Source organism: Schistocerca gregaria, chromosome 4, assembly GCF_023897955.1.
Source record: "Schistocerca gregaria isolate iqSchGreg1 chromosome 4, iqSchGreg1.2, whole genome shotgun sequence".
In the NCBI taxonomy this organism is placed as follows: domain Eukaryota; kingdom Metazoa; phylum Arthropoda; class Insecta; order Orthoptera; family Acrididae; genus Schistocerca; species Schistocerca gregaria.
This window is the reverse complement of record NC_064923.1, coordinates 672,059,957-672,085,062: the sequence shown is the minus strand read 5'-3', so window position 1 is coordinate 672,085,062 and position 25,106 is coordinate 672,059,957. Positions and strand designations below refer to the sequence as shown.

Genomic DNA, 25,106 nt, shown 5'->3' with positions numbered 1-25,106 from the left:
TGAAATGGTCTCACCCGATTCTTTCATCACTGTAGAATCTCCACAATAGGTCGGATCCCCACCAGACAAATGGTGTCTTCCTCCAAAGGCGAGACACAGAAACGGATTCCTAGTCGCCAGAACGCTGAACAGGTACGATAGTTGCCCAGAAAGTGATGCACCGCTTTTTTATTCAACAACTGTTTATTGAACGTAATCTTCACCCCGTTCTATGGCCTTCCTCCATTGCGAAGGAAGGGCGTGTAAGCCCTGTCGGTACCAATCCTTGTTCTGGTGACGGAGCCAGTGCTTCGCTGTGTGAATCACCTCCTCATCGTCCTCAAGGTGTCTTCCACGAATGACATCCTTTAATTCCCCATACTACTGGAAGTCCGACAGGGTTAGGTCGGGTGTGTCAGCTGTAGATGGTCTCCCCTGCCGCTGCAGATCGTGGAGCTCCGCTGAACCGTCTTCTGATGACCTCACCCTCCGTGCCCAACAACTAACTGTCGACAGTCGACAGCAGATGCTCCATTGACTTTGCAAAAGTGTTTGTGAATATTCCACACAGCTTCTTTCTCTGCAGTAAGAAATTCAATGACGGCACGTTACTTGTAACGTACATCATCTACAGACACCATTTTGAAACTGTTCTGCCAGTACGCTATCTGTCGGAGGTGATGGAAATTTGGCGTGCTCACTTAGGAGACTTCAACTAATACGTGCGTAAGTTTTGCATTCGTAGCATTGTTTTCGGCTGAGAAAAAAAATCGGTGCTTTACTTTCTGGGCAACCCTCGTAATAACGAATGTTATCCCAAACAAAGACTAATTCGTGGCTTCTAACCCGCGAAGACTTACCAATGGTCTAAAGACAAACTGACTCCTTAATGATACAAAATCGCCTCAGTGACCATGCAAAGAGGATGTTCAAGGTGGTTATATTGGCCTATCGAAGCTGAATACAGCAGGTAAGCGTAAAGTATTGCAAAGATAAGTGTTGCAATCTACTAAAAGCAAAATATAAATGGAAGAAGTGAAAGTGCCGAATGAACAGACTAATTTGTACTTTTCTTCACCTGTGTACTTTAAAATTGTTCTATAGCCGAAATTGCGATAGTGAAATAAATTAAAAATGGCGGCAGTGATTTCACTCTAAAAGTGTATTATCATGATCGTGGAAGGAAAAATCATTAACATTCTTTACCCGTGGCGTGGTCTACTTTGCTCCAGCTTCGAGTGGATTTCGATATCTCGCCTTAAATCGCAGCTTTTACAGAAACTCTGGCGCAGCTACTCAAAAAAGGCGAGCACGGTGGTTCTAGAGAGAAAACAGTGGAAGAAGACAGAGACAGACAACGGAGCCATTTTTTCTATATTTACTTTACTGCAGCTAACAATGAAGTATATACACTCCTGGAAATTGAAATAAGAACACCGTGAATTCATTGTCCCAGGAAAGGGAAACTTTATTGACACATTCCTGGGGTCAGATACATCGCATGATCACACTGACAGAACCACAGGCACATAGACACAGACAACAGAGCATGCACAATGTCGGCACTAGTACAGTGTATATCCACCTTTCGCAGCAATGCAGGCATGTGGACGTGCATTGTCCTGTTGGAACAGCAAGTTCAAAAAATGGTTCAAATGGCTCTGAGCACTATGGGACTCAACTGCTGTGGTCATTAGTCCCCTAGAACTTAGAACTACTTAAACCTAACTAACCTAAGGACATCACACACATCCATGCCCGAGGCAGGATTCGAACCTGCGACCGTAGCAGTCGCACGGTTCCGGACTGCGCGCCTAGAACCGCGAGACCACCGCGGCCGGCTAACAGCAAGTTCCCTTGCCGGTCTAGGAATGGTAGAACGATGGGTTCGATGACGGTTTGGGTGTACCGTGCACTATTCAGTGTCCCCTCGACGATCACCAGAGGTGTACGGCCAGTGTAGGAGATCGCTCCCCAGACCATGATGCCGGGTGTTGGCCCTGTGTGCCTCGGTCGTATGCAGTCCTGATTGTGGCGCTCACCTGCACGACGCCAAACACGCATACGACCATCATTGACACCAAGGCAGAAGCGACTCTCATCGCTGAAGACGACACGTCTCCATTCGTCCCTCCATTCACGCCTGTCGCGACACCACTGGAGGCGGGCTGCACGATGTTGGGGCGTGAGCGGAAGACGGCCTAACGGTGTGCGAGACCGTAGCCCAGCTTCATAGAGACGGTTGCGAATGGTCCTCGCCGATACCCCAGGAGCAACAGTGTCCCTAATTTGCTGGGAAGTGGCGGTGCGGTCCCCTACGGCACTGCGTAGGATCCTACGGTCTTGGCGTGCATCCGTGCGTCGCTGCGGTCCGGTCCCAGGTCGACGGGCACGTGCACCTTCCGCCGACCACTGGCGACAACATCGATGTACTGTGGAGACCTCACGCCCCACGTGTTGTGCAGCCCTCTCGCAGTGTCCGGAGCAAGTATGGTGGGTCTGACACACCCGTGTCAATGTGTTCTTTTTTCCATTTCCAGGAGTGTATATCAAGACTGTTGCTACTAAAGTTTCAATATGCTGGTTACTTTCTTTTTGTTACCTGTTACAAAAAATAACAAAACATACAACTGTCAAAAAACAGTGGACGTACCGACAGTCCTTGACACAAGGGTCTAATATGACAGAGCAGATTTATTGACTGAAATGCATCTACATCTAAATGGATACTCTGCAAATCACATTTAAGTGCCTGTAACTATAAACACATCTTTCTACTTTGAGTGCGATGAAAAGTGTCGGATAAAACTTTTGAATATTTACTATAATAAGCCTATGCAAATGGTATTACTATAATGCTAACTTACCTGGAGCAGAATTCAGCACACTGATTTCATATGACCTCTATCATCTTCTCCAGCCTCAAAGACTGTCATTTTCGCTGTGTCTCCGCGAGACCGCAGTGCAACTGTTACATCTGTTCTTGTCAAACAGCTTGGTCACACGGCAAAAACTTGGTGGCCAATGACCTGGAAGTCCATGGAAACAATGCTCACCATCCTTAACATCAGAATTTCATTTTGTTCGTTTTCTGTCTTCTCGTCTCGCTCGACCAATTCCTTTCCTTGACACGATTACTCAAAAGAGGATGAATTTTTCAAGATTGTTTTCTTGTTTCACTGGAACACGTTCAACAGATTTCTTTTCATCTACAAGATCAAATTCAGATTCACGTTCTTCATACTCGACATTTTCATCAAGTTCGCCGCTCAGGATTAGCCGATCGGTCTGAGGCGCTGCAGTCATGGACTGTGCGGCTGGTCCCGGCGGAGGTTCGAGTCCTCCCTCTGGCATGGGTGTGTGTGTTTGTCCTTGGGATAATTTATGTTAAGTAGTGTGTAAGCTTAGGGACTATAGACCTTAGCACTTTAGTCCCATAACATTTCACCCACATTTTTTAACATCAAGTTCCTTGAAGTCTGGAGCAAACGCTGACCATTTTTCTACTTGGTTCTGAACCCAAGCAGAGACCAACACCACTTGATATCGAGGCAATGACTGGACGCACTGGATGCCACACAACATCTAGTACGAATTCTGCCTTAGTATCACGAGGCATTTTCACAAGATTTCCTACGCTTATCTCGCATACACATACAATGCTTGTTGACGTGCGAAGCAGCGCAGATGTACACCACAACGCCAGAGAAACTGATTTTTTTTCCACGTGGTTTTGTTGACCACATCCTGTAGTTTCTGAATGATTTCTGATTCGCCATCTGTCACACATGCCATAACTTCCCTGGTGTCATGATCTCTGACGACACGGTCGGCAGTGTTCACTAGGAAACAATCTCTACGTCAAGTAAATTCAATACTTTTAACAGCAGTCGCAATGGTTGTACCCTGAGTGACCTCGAATGAAGGTTTAAATTCCAGTCCTGGTGTTGAAAGAACCAGAACCTTTCCACGTGCATTGTCAGCACACACATGTTGACCACAACGGTCAAAAGATGCCACCATATTTATGTCAGAATCTCTGATGTGAGCCATACGTAGTATCAAGTACTGCTACATGTCTCATGAGGCACACAAAGAACATTTTTTCATTACGTAGACTGAGCTGCACCTTGAGGAATGGTGACAGAATACGGCACTTCTGGTCACATTCTCCTGAGAAAACATCCCAGGTGCAAACATCATTGTCTACTGAAGCGTTAAGCAGCTTATGTCCATTCCGTGACCAACTTAAGGAACAAACTGGCCAGAGAAGGGCACTTTTTACTTCCACCATTCCCCGAGTCAAAAAGTCCCATATTACCATACGGCCGTCGTTATGTCCTACGGCTAACGATGTCTCTCTTTTGTTGGAGGCTCAAGTGTAGGCCAGCGATATACATACAATTCACCACCGAACTCCGGACAGATTTGTCCGAAAGATTATTGTAATTCTAGATTCATTGTCACTCACTTATAAAGTCGACATTATGTCTTTAAAAGCACTCGGTTAGTAAACAATATACCGCCTGAACCTCGCCACAGAGCAGCTATCAGCAAGCGGAGCAGCTGTGCGTGGTGTCCAGATAGGACGGACCGTCGTACTTGTCGATTGGATTCCGTCAAGCTTAGAGGAGTATGTAGTGTCGCAGTGCGAGCTTGGCTCAGTTCCACGAACGGATTGCACGTTCAGCAAAACAGTTGCCGTTTACTTCCCACTGACGGGACCGTTCCGGAGATAACTTGTGGGACTAGTTGTTGTCCTAGTGTCTGCAACGCGCTCAGCTTTATTTGGGTCTTGTGGTGTAGCAAATGTACATGAGATTGGTGTTGCAGCGCTAGCGACGAACGACGCAGTGAAAGTTTTACATCTGGTAAGCACTTATCCTGCTCGAAAAATTTGTACTTGAACAAACTTATATGAAGTTCCCTATACTGATCGCTTAACACAAAGAAAACAAAACTATTGGCACCAAGAGGAAATAAAGAAATAAAAGTTATGCTGTATGGAGAAATATTAGAACAGGTAGAAAATTATAAGTGTCTTGGAAGCAGAATAAACGCCTACTGGAAGTGCACCACAAAAATTAAAACAAGGATGTTGTTGTTGTTGTTGTTGTTGTTGTTGTGGTCTTCAGTCCTGAGACTGGTGTGATGCAGCTCTCCATGCTACTCTATCCTGTGCAAGCTTCTTAATCTCCCAGTACCTACTGCAACCTACATCCTTCTGAATCTGCTAAGTGTATTCATCTCTTGGTCTCCCTCTACGATTTTTACCCTCCAAGCTGCCATCCAATGCTAAATTTGTGATCACTTGATGCCTCAGAATATGTCCTACCAACCGGTTCCTTCTTCTCGTCAAGTTCTGCCACAAACTCCTCTTCTCCCCAATTCTATTCAATACCTCCTCATTACTTATGTGATCTACCCATCTTATCTTCAGCATTCTTCTGTAGCACCACATTTCGAAAGCTTCTATTCTCTTCCTGTCCAAACTAATTATTGTCCATGTTTTACTTCCATACATGGCTACACTCCATACAAACTTTCAGGAACGACTTCCTGACACTCCATACAAACTTTCAGGAACGACTTACTGGCATTTAAATCTGTACTCGATGTTAACAAATTTCTCTTCTTCAGAAACGCTTTCCTTGCCATTGCCAGTCTACATTTTATATCTTCTCTACTTCGACCATCATCAGTTATTTTGCTCCCCAAATAGCAAAACTCATTTCCTAATTTAATTCCCTCAGCATCACCCGACTTAGTTCGACTACATTCCATATCCTCGTTTTGCTTTTGTTGATGTTCATCTTATATCCTCCTCTCAAGACACGGTCTATCCCGTTCAACTGCCCTTCCAAGTCCTTTTCTGTCTCTGACAGAATTACAATGTCATCTGCGGACCTCAAAGTTTTTATTTCTTCTCCGTGGATTTTAATACCTACTCCGAATTTTTCTTTTGTGTCCTTTACTGCTTGCTCAATATACAGATTGAATAACATCGGGGAGAGACTACAACCCTGTCTTACCCCCTTCCCAACCACTGCTTCTCTTTCATGTCCCTCGACTCTTGTAACTGCCATCTGGTTTCTGTTCAAACTGTAAACAGCCTTTCGCTCCCTGTATTTTACCCCTGCCACCTTTACAATTTGAAATAGAGTATTCCAGTCAGCATTGTCAAAAGCTTTTTCTAAGTCTACAAATGCTAGAAACGTAGGTTTGCCTTCCTTAATCTTTCTTCTAAGATAAGTCGTAAGGTCAGTATTGCCTCACGTGTTCTAATATTTCTGCGGAATCCAAACTGACCTTCCCCGAGGTCGGCTTCTACCAGTTTTCCCATTCGCCTGTAAACAATTCGCGTTAGTATTTTGCAGCTGTGACTTATTAAACTGATAATTCGGTAATTTTCACATCTGTCAACACCTATTTTTTTGGGATTGGAATTATTATACTCTTCTTGAAGTCTGAGCGTACTTCGCCTGTCTCATACATCTTGCTCACCAGATGGTAGAGTTTTGTCAGGACTGGCTCTCCCAGGCTGTCAGTAGTTCTAATGGAATGTTGTCTACTCCCGGGGCCTTGTTTCGGCTCAGGTCTTTCAGTGCTCTGTCAAACTGTTCACGCAGTATCGTATCTCCCATTTCATCTACATTCTTTTTCATTTCCATAATACTGTCCTCAAGTACATCGCCCTTGTTTAGACCCTCTATATACTCCTTCCACCTTCCCGCTTTTCCTTCTTTGGTTAGGACTGGGTTTCCATCTGAGCTCTTGATAGTCATACAAGTGGTCCTCTTTTCTCCAAAAGTCTCCTGTAGGCAGTATCTATCTTAACCTTAGTGATATATGCCTCTACATCCTTACATTTGTCCTCTAGCCATCCTTGCTTAGCCATTTTCCACTTCCTGTCGATCTCATTTTTGAGACGTTTGTATTCCTTTTTACCTGCTTCACTTACTGCATTTTTGTATTTTCTTCTTTCATCAGTTAAATTCAGTATCTCTTCAGTTACCCAAGGATTTCTACTAGCCCTCGTCTTTTTACCTATTTGATCCTCTGCTGCCTTCACTACTTCAACCCTCAAAGCTACCCATTCTTCTTCTACTGCATTTCTTTCCCCCATTCTTGTCAGTTGTTCCATTATACTCTCCCTGAAAATCTGTACAACCTCTGGTCCTTTCAGTTTATCCTGGTGCCATCTCCTTAAATTCCTACCTTTTTATGTTTCTTCAGTTCTAATATTAATTTCATAACCAATAGATTGTGGTCAGAATCCATATCTGTCGCTGGAAATGTCTTAAAATTTAAAACCGGGTTCCTAAATCTCTGTCTTACCATTATGTAATCCATCTGATACCTTCTATTATCTCCAGGATTCTTCCATGTATACAACCTTCTTTTATGATTCTTGAACCAAGTTTTAGCTATGATTAAGTTATGCTCTGTGCAAAATTCTAGCAGGATAGCAATGCGAAAGAGGTATTTTAAAAGAAAATGAGAATTTTCTGCAGCGGTCTGGACAGAGAACTCAGGAACAGACTTATATAATGTTTTGTATGGAGTGTTCTTTTGTATGGTACTGACACATAAACGTTGAGGAAGAAAGACAGAGAAAGGTGGAGGCGTTTCAGATGTGGACATGGCGCAGGATGGAAAGAGTAAGTTGGATGAATAGAGTAAAGAATGAAGAGGTACTGAGAAGAGTGGGAGAGAGCAGACAGTTACTAGCTGTAATAAAAAGAAGAAAAAGAAATTGGGTTGGGCATATATTAAGAAAGAATGGCGGACTGATAAAAACACTTTTAGAAGGTTATGTAGAAGGGAAAAGGAAGCGAGGAAGGAAGAGATTTCAGATATTGTATGACGTGATGGTCGGTACAACATACAGAAGCCTTAAGAAGGAAGCAATGGATCGCAGAAAATGGAGAAGAAAAGAACCCTCTCATACAGCAGGAAACATGATGATGATGATACTGGTCACCTGAAGTAGATTTAATTCAAGAGCCCGCCTAACAAGGTGATAAGGTCTCCTTAAATTTAAAGAGTGTGCTGCTTACTTAACTTACTTTCGTGTTAAGTAATTTTTTTGGTAATTTAAATTCCTTGTTTTAAATTGCACCATGTACTTGAGGTCCTGTGTTTGTTTTCATATTTAAATTTCTCGGTTTGTTTGGCAATTAACTTGTTATCTTCTGCTCTAGTTAAGTAATATCTCTGTGTAAATTAAAGCCTTATCTTTAAATCAGCTAACTATCATGATGTCATTAAGTGCAAAAGTATTTTATTCACTTTGCTTGGTTATTATAAGTGCTCAACAGTTGTTGTTTTACAGGAGCTATTGTTATTGTGATAGCCGCACCATGGGTGCAACCACAATGGAGGGGTATTGAGAGGCGAAACAAACGCGTGGTTCCTGAAGAGGGGCACCATCCTTTTCAGTAGTTGCAGGGGCAACAGTCTGGATGACTGACTGATCTGGCCTTGTAACACTAACCCAAACGGCCTTGCTGTGCTGGTACTGCGAATAGCTGAAAGCAAGGGGAAACTACAGCCCTAAGTTTTCCCGAGGGCATGCAGCTTTACTGTATGTTTAAATGATGATGGCGTCCTCTTGGGTAAAATATTCCGGAGGTAAAATAGTCCCCCATTCGGATCTCCGGGCGGGGACTTCTCAAAAGGATGTCGTTATCAGGAGAAAGAAAACTGGCGTTCTACGAATCGGAGCGTGGAATGTCAGATCCCTTAATTGGGCAGGTGGGTTAAAAAATTTAAAAAGGGAAATTGATAGGTTAAAATTAGATATAGTGGGAATAAGTGAAATTCGGTGGCAGGAGGAACAAAATTTTGGTCAGGCGAATACAGGATTATAAATACAAAATCAGATAGGGGTAATGCAGGAGTAGGTTTAATAATGAATAGGAAAACAGGAGTGCGGGTAAGCTACCACAAACAGCAAAGTGAACGCATTATTGTGGCCAGGATAGACAAGAAGCCCACGCCTACTACAGTAGTACAAGTTTATATGCCAACTAGCTCTGAAGATGATGAAGAAATTGAAGAAATGTATGATGAAATCAAAGATATTATTCAGGTAGTGAAGGGAGACGAAATTTTAATAGTGATTGGTGACTGGAATTCGGTAGTAGGAAAAGGGAGAGAGAGGAAACGTAGTAGGTGAATATGGAATGGGGGTAAGAAATGAAAGAGGAAGCCGCCTGGTAGAATTTTGCACAGAGCACAACTTAATCGTAGCTAACACTTGGTTTCAGAATCATAAAAGAAGGCTGTATACATGAAAGAATCCTGGAGATACTGACAGGTTCCAGATAGATTATGTAATGGTAAGACAGAGATTTAGGAACCAGGATTTAAATTATAAGACAGTTCCAGCGACAGATGTGGACTCAGGGAGAGAATAAGGGAACGATTGACAAGAATGGGGGAAAGAAATACAGTAGAAAAAGAATGGGTAGCTTCGAGGAATGAGGTAGTGAAGGCAGCAGAGGATAAAGCAGGTAAAAAGACAAGGGCTAGTAGAATTCCTTGGGTAACAGAAGAAATATGGAATTTAATTGATGAAAGGAGAAAATATAAAAATGCAGTAAATGAAGCAGGAAAAAAGTAATAGAAACGTCTCAAAAATGAGATTGACAGGAAGTGCAAAATGCCTAAGCAGGGTTGGCTAGAGGACAAATGTAAGGATGTACAGGCTTATCTCTCTAGGGGTAAGATAGATACTGTCTACACGAAAATTAGAGAGACCTTTGGAGAAAAGAGAACCACCTGCATGAATATCAAGAGCTCAGATGGAAACCCAGTTCTAAGCAAAGAAGGGAAAGCAGAAAGGAAGAAGAAGTACGTTGAGGGTCTATACAAGGGCGATGTACTTCAGGACAATATTATGGAAATGGAAGAGGATGTAGATGAAGATGAAATGGGAGATACGATATTGCGTGAAGAGTTTGACAGAGCACTGAAAGGCCTGAGTCGAAACAAGGCCCCGGTAGTAGACAACATTCCATTAGAATTACTGACGGCCTTGGGAGAGACAGTCCTAAGAAAACTCTACCATCTGGTGGACAAGATGTAGGAGACAGACGAAATACCCTCAGACCTCAAGAAAAATATAATAATTCCAATCCCAAAGAAAGCAGGCGTTGACAGATGTGAAAATTACCAAACTATCCGTTTAATAAGCCACAGCTGCCAAATACTAACGCGAATTCTTTACAGACAAATCGGAAAACTAGTAGAAGCCAACCTCGGGGAAGATCAGTTTGGATTCCGTAGAAATGTTGGAACACGTGAGGCAATACTGACCCTGCGACTCATCTTAGAAGCTAGATTAAGGAAAGGCAAACCTACTTTTCTAGCATTTGTAGACTTAGAGAAAGCGTTTGACAATGTTGACTGGAATACTCTCTTCCAAATTCTAAAGGTGGCAGGGGTAAAATACAGGGAGCGAAAGGCTATTTATAATTTGTACCGAAACGAGATGGCAGTTATAAGAGTAGAGGGACATGTAAGGGAAACAGTGGTTGGGAAGGGAGTGAGATAGGGTTGTAGCCTTTCCCCTATTTTATTCAATCTTTATGAGCAAGCAGTGAAGGAAACCATAGAAAAATTTGGAGTAGGTGTTAAAATCCATGGAGAAGTAATAAAACTGAGGTTCGCCGATGACATTGTAATTCTGTCAGAGACAGCAAAGGACTTGGAAGAGCAGTTGAACGGAATGGATAGTGTCTTGAAACGAGGATATAAGATGAACATCAACAAAAGCAAAACCAGGAGAATTCAATGTAGTCGAATTAGGTCGGATGATGCTGAGGGAATTAGATTAGGTAAGGAGACATGGAAGTGAAACATGGACGATAGATAGTTTGGACCAGAAGAGAATAGAAGCTTTCGAAATTTGGTGCTACAGAATAATGCTGAAGATCAGATGGGTAGATCACATAACTAATGAGGAGGTATTGAATAGCATTGGGGAGAAGAGAAGTTAGTGGCACAACTTTACTAGAAGAAGGGATTGGTTGGTAGGACATGTTCTTAGGCATCAAGGGATCACCAATTTAGTATTGGAGGGCAGCGTGGAGGGTAAAAATCGTAGAGGGAGACCAAGAGATGAATACACTAAGCACATTCAAAGGGATGTAGGTTACAGTAGATACTGGGAGATGAAGAAACTTGCACAGGATAGAGTAGCATGGAGAGCTGCATCAAACCAGTTCAGGACTGAAGACTACAACAACAACAATATTCTTATTGTGAGTTGAAACAGTGTTAAGGGAAGGCCAAACTAATGACACGTCAAGTGAAACCAGCCGACCACTCAATCTTAAGTCAAGCCACCACGTAAACCAAGTTCTGCCAGTTCATATATTGTAAACGGGATTTGCCTACTTGCCTTTGCACTGCTTACCTTTAAAGCGATTTAATTTGTTGATAATTTTAAATATTTATTTCCTTAAAATTTATTGTGGAGTTTACCTCAAGAAATTTCTAAATTAATGAAAACTTTTAAAGTTTTGAAGACGATGTTTTAATTTATTGTAAAGTTCTTGAAATTTTTTGAGATTTGGTTTTATTGCCAGGTCTTGTGTAAATGTAAATTTTAACTGTCATGGTTTTGCAAGCAAATGAAAGTTTTGCCTAGAATCCAACAGATGCCAGTAACTGTGATTTGAAATTACTAGCCTTCAGTGTTTTTTTAATAGTGCTTAATATTTCTTCTCTCAGCACGTCTCCTATTTCACAAGCTTCGAACGGTCCATCTGGTTCAAAATTCGTTCCTATTTGCTTGTTTAAAAATGCATGGAATAGTTTAATTTATAATATTTTTCCAAAGTACGGGTCCAGAGCTGTCTCTGTTCCTGGAGATTGCTGGTTTGAAGTTCTTATGAGAGTATACGTCTCCTCATTAGGTGCTTAAACGTATTCTATGGGTGATACATCAGGGGACCGGGCATTCCAACCAAGGATCCGTATTTGCCTCTGGGTTTCTGTGCCGTGATCTTCATTATCCTGCTGGAATATGTCATTTAGTACCCTCATCATGGAAGAGATAACAATGTAATTTACCATTATTGCCACTTACTGGTGAGCATCCAGCGTTCCTTCGACAGTTGCTGAAATAGTCCTGTTGTAATATCGAATGGCTCCTCACATCACGATTCCAGGAGTTGGAGGTATGGATTTCAAGTAACGCTGCTTTCCGTGATCTTTTACTATGTGGCTATGGACACGCTGGAGTCAATCTGACGGCCACAAACGTAAGCGAGAATCATCGCTGAACATCTCAGACTGCTAACGTCCCACATTATTCTGGCTCTGACCGTGCTTGACTGTGGTCTGTGTTATAACGTCAGCAGTAAACGGCACATCGCAATTCGTAGCCTGAACTCAGCTTCCATTCATCTTTTCCCAAAGGCTCCTGGCGACTGCCTACAAACTCTGCCCAGATTCCAGTTATTGTCATGCGTCTGTTTGTCAAAGGCAGTCGGATAATCCTGCAATGGTCTCATGGTTTAATTACTACGGAAGGATCCATGTCCACTATTCTTCCCACTCCATTGCCTTGACTCCATCCCACCATTCGTTCTGCAGTCATCGCACTAGCTATCAGTGTGATTTGTCGGTATGATGCTCCTGTGTCTCCCGTACCAAAGTTTCTACCTTTCTCAAAGTCTGAAACGTGGCGATAAGCTGCAAACGCACATACTTGCTGCTTGCTGTTTTGAGATCTCCACTTCGTAAGTTCCAGCAGCGATAAACACACTAAACTCCTGTCAAGTAACACACTTTTATTTGTCTGCAGGAACGGTTTCTCTACTGAAACCACAGAGCAATCTCGCACAAGAATGAAATGTTTACCCACATATCCCAAAGACATGAAATACTGTAGTATGTTTGTCAGCGTTCAGTTAACCTGTTCGAAAAAATGGTTCAAATGGCTCTGAGCGCTATGGGACTTAACATCTGAGGTAATCAGTCCCCTAGAACTTAGAACTACTTATGCCTAACTAGCCTAAGGACATCACACACAGGAGGCAGGATTCGAACCTGCGACCGTAGCAGTCGCGCGGTTCCGGACTGAAGCGCCAAGAACCGCTCGGCCACCGCGGCCGGCGGTTAAGCTGTTCATGGTGCAGCACTTTCCATTTCTGGTAGTGTATGCGAAAATTGAACGTATTCTTAATACCAATTTGTAGCAAATAATTACACAGCACTTAGCAATGTTATCAAATTTCTAAACTACGGTGGTGCTTTGAGAGAATAAGAGTGGAGTTGATGACGTCGGCACTCACACGGTAACGATATAGTTCAAGAGAACTACAGTGACACTGCCCTAATTCGTCAAGAAAACTATAACGTGATAGCAATTAACGAGACTACGTAAAATGCGATTGCCACTAGATGTGGTAGTAGCATACATGAAACAATCAGATGGCTCCTTTATAACTGCGTCAATTTATGGTCCACCGAGATTAATGATAAACTATTCATCACAGGAATCCGCGCTTATGTGATTCCCAGTGAGCTTAATACTCTCGCTACAACATGGGGCTGTTATCAGCGACAGGGTAGTTACTACACACGGTGCCCGAAATTCATTCATCAAAGAAGATGCAGGAAGTATGCCAGAACTCGAATGATGAACGTGAGCAATCTGGAAGTGGATATTTTCGATATTACTTCATAAAGTCTCGTCTTCCGGTACAGACAGTATACCAACTATTTCGTTTCAGAATGTGCTCATGAAATAGCTCCACTTTTTTAGCAATGGACCGCTCACTCATTGAAAGATCCGTACCTGAAGACTGACAAGTTGCGCATGTTACACCGGTACGCAGGAAATGAAATTGAAGTGATCTGCTTAATTTCGGACCTTTATCATTGATATCGATCTGTAATAGGATTTTGGAGCATATGTTGTACTCGGTTATGAAACACGAACAAAGCGACCTAGTGAGTTACACCCAGCAAGGATTCAGGAAATATCGATGTCATGAAAAAAACCTTGATCTTTATTTACAAGGCCTAATGAGTGCTAAATTGATTCCATGCTTCTAGATTTCGAAAAGGCTTTTGACACCGTTCCTCATAAGAGGCTTTTAATCAGACTGCGTGCCTATGGAGTATCGTCTAAGCTGTGCGTCTGAATTCCTGATATCCTGTCAGACAGGTCTCAGATCGTAGTAACTGACGACGAGTCATCTATTAGAAACAGAGTTGTATCTTGAATTCCAAGTGTTATCGTTCATCTGCTGGTGCGCTGTAAAACAATATATCTTATAGTAACTTCTTGTAGGCAACGTCCTCGTTAGATTCCTCTTCCAAGCTCATTTTGAGACAGTGCTGTGGAATGGTGCAATCGCAAGTGCCGTGTAGTATGTGACTACTATCGCGACGCGAGACAAGGGCGAGTACCTGTTGCACTTGGAGAAAGTCCTCTGTGTGTGATATGCGGCCGACCTTGAGACCGCTACACGTGGCACCCAGTTTGATGGACAGCAAGTTGTACAGTCGCGAAGTGGCGTTACTTTGAGTCACCTAGCTAAAACTCAAACAGCGAACAGTGGCGGCGTGACGGCAGCTCCTTCCATCATGGTCCGCGCAGCGTCTGTTTTTAGTTACGTGTGGCAATCCGGAACAACACGAGCAGCTGTTTTCATCAGTCTGAACTATGGAGATGCGAGATGATTTAGACTTCATCGTAAATATTAACTAAAGTCTGCCACCAATTTTAGAAAGGGTTGGTTCTGTTATGGTACTTGGTCCAAAGACTGGATTCCTGTACCTCTCCACACTAGTCTATATTGTTCATTCATCTTAATTTGTGCATAGCTATTGCAGCCTACAATTATCCATTTTTCCCGAAATGCTAATCATTTGTGCATGTAAATCACTTCTACCGATTTCAGTCCCATTTAGATTATTGCCCCTCGGTTCGTCTTTTAACTTTTTATTTTATTTGTTTATTTTTTATTTTACAGTGTATATACAATATTTATTTACATATTACTAACTTGAAGGCATAGTATTAATGTTCCTCAATTATTTATTTAATTTTTCGTTATGAATCGGCTTCCGGCTTCTTAGGCCATCGTTAGATAACTTAGTACTAAACAGACAGTCAACACAACTTCAGTGCAAATTCATAGCTGTAGGAAGATTGTTGTACAAAGAGATGTGACATTTTACAACTATATCGACACAAAACATAATCATAATGTAATACCTAAAGAGACACTGAACAAATCAATCTTGTATTACAGTATGTTCAAATATTAAAACTATGTGAACCTACAAGCAAAGAATGTCGTACAAGTGGGTAATGGCGCGGGTTACTAGTTCATATGGACAAACTTGTAAATGTCATCAGTTCACCGAAAAAGTGGGGGAGGAGTGAGAAAGAAGTCTGTGGAATGTGAGTGTGGAACAGATACTACAAGCTCATTATTTAACACTGGGAGAAATAATAAGTGGCTGCTGCTACTTTTAGAAGGGTGACTAGATTTCCGGAAAGCTTTTGACACCGTTCCTCACAAGCGACTTCTAATCAAGTTGCGGAGCTATGGGGTATCGTCTCAGTTGTGCGACTGGATTCGTGATTTCCTGTCAGGAAGGTCGCAGTTCGTAGTAATAGACGGCAAATCATCGAGTAAAACTGAAGTGATATCAGGTGTTCCCCAGGGAAGCGTCCTGGGACCTCTACTGTTCCTGATCTATATAAATGACCTGGGTGACAATCTGAGCAGTTCTCTTAGACTGTTCGCAGATGATGCTGTAATTTACCGTCTAGTAAGGTCATCCGAAGACCAGTATCAGCTGCAAAGCGATTTAGAAAAGATTGCTGTATGGTGTGTCAGGTGGCAGTTGACGCTAAATAACGAAAAGTGTGAGATGATCCACATGAGTTCCAAAAGAACTCCGTTGGAATTCGATTACTCGATAAATAGTACAATTCTCAAGGCTGTCAATTCAACTAAGTACCTGGGTGTTAAAATTACGAACAACTTCAGTTGGAAGGACCACATAGATAATATTGTCGGGAAGGCGAGACAAAGGTTGCGTTTCATTGGCAGGACACTTAGCAGATGCAAGTCCACTAAAGAGACAGCTTACACTACACTCGTTCGTCCTCTGTTAGAATATTGCTGCGCGGTGTGGGATCCTTACCAGGTGGGATTGACGGAGGACATCGAAAGGGTGCAAAAAAGGGCAGCTCGTTTTGTATTATCACGTTATAGGGGAGAGAGTGTGGCAGATATGATACACGAGTTGGGATGGAAGTCATTACAGCATAGACGTTTTTCGTCGCGGCGAGACCTTTTTACGAAATTTCAGTCACCAACTTTCTCTTCCGAATGCGAAAATATTTTGTTGAGCCCAACCTACATAGGTAGGAATGATCATCAAAATAAAATAAGAGAAATCAGAGCTCGAACAGAAAGGTTTAGGTGTTCGTTTTTCCCGCTGTCTGTTCGGGAGTGGAATAGTAGAGAGATAGTATGATTGTGGTTCGATGAACCCTCTGCCAAGCACTTAAAGGTGAATTGCAGAGTAGTCATGTAGATGTAATGGAACTGTGTTTGGTCATTAAGGATCAGGACAGGATTCTGTTACTTATGTTTATCAAATGCGAGAATTTCAACGTAACTTCAGTGAAAATTCATTCTTGTACACAGATTGTTGTACAATAATATGTGACATTTTATGCCTATATCGATACAGAACACATGCATATTGTGCTGATTTTCTGAATTTAGTTCTCTGTGGAAACGTCACATTATACAATATGTGAATGACATTCATTTCTAGCATCTTCAGCAAAACTGGAATTTTTTTTCAGTCGCCAAGTTCTTTCATGCTTCTTTCATGTCATTCTAGTAGTTGTAGCACTACCAGACTGGCCTACATGTAGTTTGCGACGCAAACTGTAGAAAATTCTGTAAATTCCACTCTTTATTTTTCTTTTACAAATATAATACACTACTGGCCATTAAAATTGCTACACCAAGAAGAAATCCACATGATGAACGGGCATTCATTGGACAAATATATTATACTAGAACTGACATGTGATTACATTTTCACGCAATTTGGGTGCATAGATCCTGAGAAATCAGTACCGAGATCAACCACCTCTGACCGTAATAACGGCCTTGATACGCCTGGGAATTCAGTCAAACAGAGCTTGGATGGCGTGTCCAGGTACAGCTACCCAAGCAGCTACAAGACGATACCACAGTTCATCAAGAGTATTGACTGGCGTATTGTGGCGAGCCAGTCGCTCGGCCACCATTGACCACACGTTTTCAATTGGTGAGAGATCTGGAGAATGTGCTGGCCAGGGCAGCAGTCGAAAATTTTCTGTATCCAGAAAAGCCCGTACAGGACCTGCAACATGCGGTCGTGCGTTATCCTGCTGAAATGTAGGGTTTCGCAGGGATCGAATGAAGGGTAGAGCCACGGGCCGCAACACATCTGAAATGTAACGTGCACTGTTCAAAGTGCCGTCAATGCGAACAAGAGATGACCAAGACGTGTAACCAATGGCACCCTATACCATCACGCCGGGTGATACGCCAGTATGGCGATGACGAATACACACTTCCATTGTGAGCGCACAGCGATGTCGCCATACACGGATGTGACCATCATGATGCTGTAAACAGAACCTGGATTCATCCAAAAAAATGACGTTGTGCCATTCGTGCAACCAGGTTCGTCGTTGAGTACACCGTCACAGGCGCTCCTGTTTGTGATGCAACGTCAAGGGTAACCGCAGCCATGGTCTCCGAGCTGATAGTCCATACTGCTGCAAACGTCATCGAACTGTTCGTGGAGCTGGTTGTTGTCTTGCAAACGTCCCCATCTGTTGACTCAGAGGTCGAGACGTGGCTGCACGATCCGTTACAGCCATGCGGATAAGATACCTGTCATCTCGACTGTTAGTGATACGAGGCCGTTGGGACCTAGCACGGCGTTCTGTATTACCCTCCTGAACCCACCGATTCTGCTAACAGTCATTGGATCTCGACCGACGCGAGCAGCAATGTTGCGATACGATAAACCGCAACCGCGATAGGATACAATAGTGATGGTACTCATTTCTCCTCCTTACACGAGGCATCACAACAACGTTTCACCAGGCAACTCCGGTCAACTATTGTTTGTGTATGAGAAATCGGTTGGAAACTTTCCTCATGTCAGCACGTTGTAGGTGTCATCACCGGCGCGAACCTGGTGTGAATGCTCTGAAAAGCCAATCATTTGTACATCACAGCATCTTCTACCTGTCGGTTAAATTTCGCGTCTGTAGCACGTCATCTTCGTGGTGTAGCAATTTTAATGGCAAGTAGTGTAATATTCGTATGCAAGTGGGATACCTGAAACAATACAAATATCAATGTACCTGCTTTTCCGCATAACACAGAGTATATTAGAGCACACGAAGTTCGTTCGTTGTCTTCCGTCATTATCGCCTCATCTGTTTCGCCATCGCGTCCTATTATGACACACCAGGAGCGCAATGGCCGGAAGATCCGATTTACTCGCCAGTTAACTGGACCAGCTGGCTATCAAATGTCCTAATCTGTACTCCTACCATATGACTGTCCCTTCCGTTTCCTCCGTCCGGGCTTCGAATGCACGTCGCCTCTCAGTGTACAGTATTACCGGATGAAACAGGAGGCAGCGCGCTGCTCGGCGCTCAGACACACTCTCCGGTTGTTCTCACCCGACAGCCAGCTCTAATGCCCACATTATGAGCCAATCGAGCTCCTGGGTACAGAGCAGAGGTTTCGAGGCTTATCCCGTTAGTTCACTCGAATCTGTGCTAAACGTTGAACGTTGCCCCGCCCGTCTTTCGCCGCTTACATGAACTGCTTCACTGGACAGTGCACTGTGATTTGAACTCTCTGAGAAATAAACATTTCATCGAAGAAAGAAACCCAGCGAAACATAGGGCGTATTGAGTCAGTCTCATGAAACAGACGAAGTAGGATAGGAAAAGCGCATCACCTCTATGGAAGACTGATGAGACAAGAAAGAAAATTTTTCGTCTTTTAAAGGATGATGATGGATATACTCCGGTATATCTCGATAATTATTGCACATGCAGTTGCGTTAAGACAGCATCTCACAGAACTGGTACAACATGAAGGACGTCCGGGTTTCGCAATGAGATAAGTTGCACACACAGTTAGCTACAAAACATTTTTGACAAGAATGGAAAAAGAGTATGCAGTGCAGAAGCAAAATAGTATTACGAAATAGACTGCGAAGGAGGTTATAGAAAATATGGAACAACATAGAGCTCTTTGTGTAAGTGTGCACACATTGCACACAGACTGCAGCATTTTTTTTTAATTTAAAAAAGTAAGAAACTACAGTGTGAGGTACTCCTATTGGAGGTAGCACACATCAAAACTGGAAGAAAAATTCCTGTAATATGTCCGGAAACCTGTATCTGGTGGAGTACGACCTAATCTGTGATTCCCATCTCTCTGTTACATGTAAGCACAGGGTCATCATCATCATCATCATCATTTAAGACTGATTATGCCTTTGCGCGTTCAGCCTGGAGCCTAGCCCCCTTATAAAATTCCTCCATGTTCCCCTATTCAGCGCTAACATTGGTGCCTCTTCTGATGTTAAACCTATTACTTCAAAATCATTCTTACCCGAATCCAGGTACCTTGGTCTGCCCCGACACCTCCTACCCTCTACTGCTGAACCCATGAGTCTCTTGGGTAACCTTGCTTCTCCCATGCGTGTAACATGACCCCACCATCTGAGCCTGTTCGCCGTGACTGCTGCATCTATAGAGTTCATTCCCAGTTTTTCTTTGATTTCCTCATTGTGGACAACTGTAAGGTGTCAGGCAAATCCAACACCTTCCATGAAAACTCTGACATAATAAGAGAATCTAGTAGTATGTCACATAACTCCGAATAAATCGTGACATTAAATTAACCAAAGTAATACGAGTAACGAGTGAGCAAATAGAATACCACAGACTAACACAAGAATGCCTAAATGCATGTCGTACCTTCCCACCGTGAGACCGTCGCAGTTCCGAGGGGAGAAACGAGAACAGAAGCCGAGAGCGGAACCGTGTTAAGCTAGAAGGTCCTACGATAAGGGACGGACGGACACCCACGCCACCAGTCTACCTGTACGACTACCACCCGCACGTTTTAGCGTGAGACTTTTTCGCGTCTCAGGTACGTCAAGGACCACCCCCAGCCCATGTTAAAAGCTAGAGCCCTCCAGAAAAACAGTATAGATCTTACGATACATAAAAAGGGCCACTACCACCAGCAAGTTTTAGCGTGAGACGTTTTCGCGTCTCAAGTACGTCAAGGACCATCCCCCCAGCCCATGTTGAAAGATAGAGCCCTCCAGAAGAACAGTATAGATCTTACGATAACACTAAAAGGACCACACCAGCTGCAGGTTTTAGCGTGACACTTTTTAGAGTCTCTGTTACGTTGCAAACTTTAAAAACATTGCCCCACCACGAAAAGTATAACGTTTCTCATTGGATAGACAGAATTTTTGTAGGCGGAGCTTAAGATTAACATTGAGGCCCTAATTGGTCAGATGAAAACATAGCCAGATAGTTTTTTTTTTAAAACTAACTTCGGTAAATGGTAGTAAGAAGAAGTTAGAGGAGAGTTAGTTCCGAGACGGCGAGCTGGATGGCTGGTGCGCCGGCCGCTGTCGCCCTGACACTGCCTAAACACCGACAAGGTAATGAACGCAAGCGATGCCGCATTTACGACAAGTTAGATAAGTAATTAAAGATAATTGAGGGTTACTGTAGACCATTTTGATAGTTTTCTCTTTTGTGAAACTTAATTTAAACCTAGATTATAGATGTGATATGGCATAGGTCATCCTTCGATCCATTGTAGAACTTGGAAACCCATTCAGGGAATATTCGTTCACATTTTTTTTTTGAACGCAGTTGGTTTTTACCATCCTGTATTAAAACATTTCCTTTTATCAATAGTGCAATTTATAAATGATGTTTTGTGAGTAGAATAAAATTTCCAATGGTAAACTTAACTGCTTTTTCGACGTTATTTTACCAGCTAACTAAAAATAGGAAAGCGTTGAACCCTTTCCACTATATTCAGTTAGTATTCAGATTATTTTACAGGGAGTACAGTGGAGCTGACGCTGAGATCATTTAGTATTTGGTTATATCATCGCTAGTCTCACTGAACTCTTCTGAATTCTACATGTGTGGTCTGGCGTCTCCTTACCAGCAACAGGTCCCAGGTTCAAACTAGTCAATTCCCTAAAAAACACGCTCAGAGCGTCGTTCCGCGAAAGTGGTAGGGAGACACGATATAGAACCAACAGACATCACCATGAATGTTTAGACACCCTCCTGCCATTGTTCCCATCTACTAGTACCTGCAATCATCCTAGCTTCTTTCATATCCGTAACCTCAACGTTGTTGATAAGGTAACCTGAATCCACCCAGCTTTCGCTCCCATACAACAAAGTTGGTCGAAAGATTGAACGGTGCACAGATAACTTAGTCTTGGTACTGACTTCCTTCTTGCAGAATAGAGTAAATCGTAGCTGAGCGCTCACTGCATTGGCTTTGCTATACCTTGCTTCCAGTTCTTTCACTATGTTGCCATCCTGTGAGAATATGCATCGTAAGCACTTGAAACCGTCCACCTGTTCTAACTTTGTTCCTCCTATTTGGCACTCAATGCGTTTATATTTCTTTCCCACTGACTTTACTTTCGTTTTGGAGATGCTAATCTTCATACCATAGTCCTTACATTTCTGATCTAGCTCTGAAATATTACTTTGCAAACTTTCAATCGAATCTGCCATCACAATTAAGTCATCCGCATATGCAAGACTGCTTATTTTGTGTTCACATATCTTAATCTCATCCAGCCAGTCTATTGTTTTCATCATATGATCCATAAATAATATGAACAATAGTGGAGACAGGTTGCAGCCTTGTCTTACCCCTGAAACTACTCTGAACCATGAACTCAATTTACCGTCAACTCTAACTGCTGCCTGACTATCCATGTAAAGACCTTTAATTGCTTGCAAAAGTTTGCCTCCTATTCCATAATCTCGTAAAACAAACAATAACTTCCTCCTAGGAACCCGGTCAGATGCCTTTTCTAGATCTATAAAGCATAGATACAATTCCCTGTTCCACTCATAACACTTCTCCATTATTTGCCATAAGCTAAAGATCTGGTCCTGACAACCTCTAAGAGGCCTAAACCCACACTGATTTTCATCCAATTGGTCCTCAACTAATACTCGCACTTTCTTTTCAACAATACCTGTGAAGATTTTACCCACAATGCTGATTAAAGAGATACCTCTCTAGTTGTTACAATCTTTTCTGTTTCCATGTTTAAAGATTGGTGTGATTACTGCTTTTGTCCAGTCTGGTGGAACCTGTCCCGACTCCCAGGCCATTTCAATTATCCTGTGTAGCCATTTAAGACTTGACATTCCACTGTATTTGATGAGTTCCGACTTAATTTCATCCAACCCATTTGTTTTATTGCACTGCAATCTATTGACCATTTTCTCCACCTCCTCAAACGTGATCCTATTTCCATAATCATTCCTATCCCATTCTACCTCGATTTCTGAAACATTACTGATCGTATTTTCAACTACATTGAGCAACTCTTCAAAATATTCCCTCCATCTACCCAAGGCATCCACATGATTCACCAGCAGTTTTCCTGACCTGTCCAAAATACTTGTCATTTCCTTCTTACCTCCCTTTCGAAGACTGCTTATTACACTCCAGAATGGTTTTCCAGCAGCTTGACCCATAGTCTCCAACCTGTTTCCAAAGTCTTCCCAAGATTTCTTCTTGGATGCTGCAATTATCTGTTTGGTTTTGTTTCTTTCTTCAGCATAACTTTCTCTGTCTACCTGAGTTCTAGTATGTAGCCATTTTCGATACACCTTCTTTTTCCTTTTACAGGCTTCCATGACTGTGTCATTCCACCATGCTGTTTGCTTCATCCTACTTTTACACACTACTGTTCCAAGACATTCTTTAGCCACTTCTAGTACTGTGTCCCTGTACCTTGTCCATTCCTTTTCCAATGACTGTAATTGACTACATTCAACTAACTGGTACCTTTCTGAGATCGCTGTCATGTACTTGTGCCTGATTTCCTTATCCTGAAGTTTCTCCACTCTTATCCTCCTACATAAGGACCTGACCTCCTGCACTTTCGGTCTCACAATCCCAATTTCACTGCAGATTAAATAATGATCAGTGTCATCAAAGAATCCCCTGAATACACGTGTATCCCTCACAGCCTCCCTGAATTCCTGATCTGTTATTATATAGTCAATGACAGATCTGGTTCCCCTGCCTTCCCAAGTACACCGGTGAATGTTCCTATGTTTAAAAAAGGAGTTTGTGATTACTAAGCCCATACTGGCACAGAAATCCAGGAGTTGTTTCCCGTTCCTGTTGGCCTCCATATCCTCTCCAAATTTACCCATAACCTTTTCATACCCTTCTCTTCAGTTTCCAATCCTGGCATTAAAATCACCCATGAGCAGAACACTGTCCTTGTCCTTTACTCTAACAACTACATCACTGAGTGCCTCATAAAAACTATCCACCTTATATTGATCTGTCCCTTCACAATGCGAATATACTGACGCAATCCTAATTTTCTTGCTAGACACTGTCAAATATATCCACATCAGTCGTTCGTTTACATACCTTATTGCAACTACACTGGGTTCCATTTCTTTCCTGATGTAAAGCCCTACACCCCATTGTGCTATTCCTGCTTTGACTCCTGGCAGGTAGACCTTGTATTCTCCCACTTCCCCTTCTTTCTCACCCCTTACCCGAATGTCACTAACAGCTAAAACGTCCAGCGCCATCTTACTTGCAGCCTCTGTCAGCTCTACCTTCTTCCCTGAGTAGCTCCCTTTGATATTAATAGCTTCCCATCTCATTACCATTTGTTTGCCAAGTCGTATCTTAGGAGTCCCTGGTTTGTCAGTTAGAGGTGGGACTCCGTCACCTCCAAAGGTCCGAGGCATTTTGCTCTGATTGTTGCCAGCACCATATTTGAAGTACCAGGGAAACAGGTAGCTAGCCTTACTTGCCCCGAGTCCCATTGGGTTTTACTCCTAACAGTTGAGGGACTAACCGGTGGATTTGGTAGTCTTTGTCGTATGAGCACAAAGGTGACCACGATTCAGAATATGTCCGAGATGCCCAGCCTTCTTCCAAAGTAACTGGTATCCCGACTGTCAGGACCACTTACTTGGCCACCCATACGTTGCCCGTGGTTCATGAACTAGGACGTGACTACAGGAACCCACACCATGAGCCACAGGGTGACGCAGACAAAATTAGGCTTTGTAAGTATAAAGGAAATGCAATTAAATTACCGAAACACAGAGCTAAAATAGACTTAACATATATTTACAATGAAAGTGTAGTGAAAAATACATTTATAGAAGATGATGAATTGACCTCAATAGAGAGCTGTGCACGTCTAAGCATTCACATACACCCGGCGTAAATTTCGGATACCGATATCGGCAACCTCACGGCTGATGTCTTTCAGTTCCTGTGTTATGTGTGGATTCGTTTCTCATAGACCTTGCTCTTCAAGAATCCCTACAGAAAAAAGTACATGTTGTTGGATCCGGCGAAAGTGGTGGCCATAAATGTTTTGTGACAGTTTGTTCCTCAGTGAAGACATCATGCACTCGTTCCAAGAATACCCTACGCCATGGCTTGCCAGCGTGTGGTCCGCAGACCCCTTAGGGGTCCGCCGGCTTTTCCTAGGGGGTCTGAGGCCACTTTCCACCAAATCGTGTAAAATAATGAATAAAATTATTGAATAAAAATGTGAAAATCAAATTCATCACTTTTTTTTCCTACGAAAGGTCAAGTGCTCACATCACATACGAAACTCAGCTGATTTTATCAATAGACTGGGGGATCTTCGTCTTAGCAGTGTAGACTTTCTAGTAAGTTTTGATGTGATTTCACTTTTCACAAAAGTTCCTCTTGCAGATTCTTTGACACTGATTGGTAACATGTTTCCTGTTGATATCA

General features: G+C 42.7%; 1 pseudogene; it reads right to left on the bottom strand.

The window, feature by feature from the left end:
* Positions 1–3,117: 3,117 nt before the first annotated feature.
* LOC126267858 (retinoblastoma-binding protein 5 homolog) lies at positions 3,118–4,440 on the bottom strand (annotated as a pseudogene).
* Positions 4,441–25,106: the final 20,666 nt, after the last annotated feature.